At 39.1% G+C, this 2,165-nt stretch overlaps 1 pseudogene; it reads left to right on the top strand.

Moving 5' to 3' along the window:
* Positions 1-1,015: 1,015 nt before the first annotated feature.
* On the top strand, positions 1,016-1,951 carry LOC124975720 (olfactory receptor 7D4-like; annotated as a pseudogene).
* Positions 1,952-2,165: the final 214 nt, after the last annotated feature.

Here is a 2,165-nt window from a genome sequence, read left to right as displayed (position 1 = left end):
CTTTCTTTTATAGCAATTCTTCCATTTCATTTGCTCATTCTTTTTATTCTAGAGTTTCTCTCTAATAACTTACTTTCTGCTGAGTCCCTGAATCTTCTTCATTCTCTCCTATAAATTGCAGGTTCCTGTCAGATTTCCTGCTTCCAATTATTGAGGCATTATTTACTCACCTGAAATCTGTTATGTGGAGGTATTGTCTACTTTGTTCCAAATTTGGTTGGCATTTCTTCTCAGGTCCCTACCTATATTTCCTGGCAGATCTGAGTTACTGATAACTTTGATTAGTTTTATTGTTGTAATTAAGCTTTCACCATGGTGTCTAAAAATAGCATCTATCAATAATGAAATTATTTTTGTTAATTAATTACCAACTCTATTTCCTTTTTTTTTTTTAAAACATTCCCAGTTCCTATAAATGTCCAGGAAAATCTCAAATGATTGTGTTGAGGGAGACTGTCTTGACATGTTCATGAATTAAATATGAACACTCCCTTGTCTCAGTGTAACATTTCCTGTTGCTGTGGTTTAAAAACTACCATTCTTTATTGGGTTCACAAAAGGTCCTTGTTAACTGGCAGTCTCCAACTTTATGTCTGTTCCATTTTCTCAAATCCAGTCTTCTATTGTGGTTACTGTTATGTGTATTCAGTGATATAGTTTTGTGATGAATTATGTCAACAAACATTCATACATTGAGGAGGCTTCCAGTCAAACAATGAGTATTCCTGGTTCATCATGTATTATTCTTCTAAAATAAATATCAATGTATTGTATGTAACCTTACTACTTAATTTTATGTCTATATTCAGGCAAAAGCTAAGCTTGAAATTTTCTCATTTATTATATAGTAGACATTTGGTCTCATTATTCATTACATATCTAACATTTGTGTTTGTTGAAAAACAAATATAAACAGAAGAAGAAGTCCATCCAAGATGATGCTGTAATTTGGCAACAACTTGGCTGTTTATTGAATATTGCCTTTGCCTCCTTCTCTAGCAGATACACCAGCTACATGGAAGGAGAGAACCACACAGGCTTATCACAATTACTCCTCTTGGGACTCTCAGAGGATCCTGAACTGCAGTCCTTCCTCTTTGGCCTGTTCCTGTCCATGTACCTGGTCACAGTGCTTGGGAACCTGCTCATTATCCTGGTCATCTGCTCTGACTCCCACCTCCACACCCCCATGTACTTCTTCCTCTCCAACCTGTCCTTCACTGACATCTGTTTCACCTCCACCATAGTCCCCAAGATGCTGGTGAACATCCATGCACATAGCAAAGATATTTCCTACATAGAGTGCCTCACTCAGGCATATTATTGTATGATTTTTGTTGGAATAGATGTTTTACTGTTGACCTTAATGGCATATGACAGATTTGCAGCCATCTGCCACCCCCTGAACTATATAGTCATCATGAACCCCTGACATTGTGGCCTTCTCGTTCTGATTTCTTGGCTTATTATATGCTGGGTGTCCCTGATTCATATTCTATTGATGAAGCAGCTGACCTTCTCCAAAGGCACTGAAATCCCACATTTCTTTTGTGAAGTGGCTCAACTTCTCAAGGCGGCCAGCTCTGATACTCTTGTCAATAACATCTTTATGTTTGTGGTGGCTGTTGTGCTGGGCATATTTTCTGTTACTGGAATTCTGTTCTCTTACTCTCAGATTGTCTCCTCCTTAATGAAGATGTCCTCTATAAGCAAGTATAAAGCATTATCCACCTGTGCGTCTCACCTCTGTGTGGTCTCCATGTTCTATGGAACAGGACTTGGAGTTTACCTCAGTTCTCCTGTGACTCACTCTCCCCAGAAAATCTCTATTTCCTCAGTGATGTACACTGTGGTCACTCCCATGTTAAAACCCTTCATCTACAGCCTTCGGAACAAGGATGTGAAGCGGGCCCTGTGGAGACTCCTCAGCAGGGCAGCCTCTTGTCCCTGATGGATCACTGACCTCAGAACCAAGTGGAAGTTGTGTGCTCTAAAAGCAAGTGTTATGAATTTCAACATCTTGGCTCATTTTTTCCCACAAAGGCCAGGCTGAATTTTTTGCTCTCCAGAATCACCTATCCCTTGCTAATGTTTTTCCTCAAAATTTTCCTCTGTAGTTCTATTTTAACATTTCTTCCCTATCCATGGTCCATAAAGTACCAAGT

The sequence above is a fragment of the Sciurus carolinensis genome, unplaced genomic scaffold, assembly GCF_902686445.1.
Source record: "Sciurus carolinensis unplaced genomic scaffold, mSciCar1.2, whole genome shotgun sequence".
NCBI classification, from domain to species: domain Eukaryota; kingdom Metazoa; phylum Chordata; class Mammalia; order Rodentia; family Sciuridae; genus Sciurus; species Sciurus carolinensis.
The sequence above is the reverse complement of the archived record's forward strand: the minus strand, read 5'-3'. Positions and strand labels throughout refer to the sequence as shown.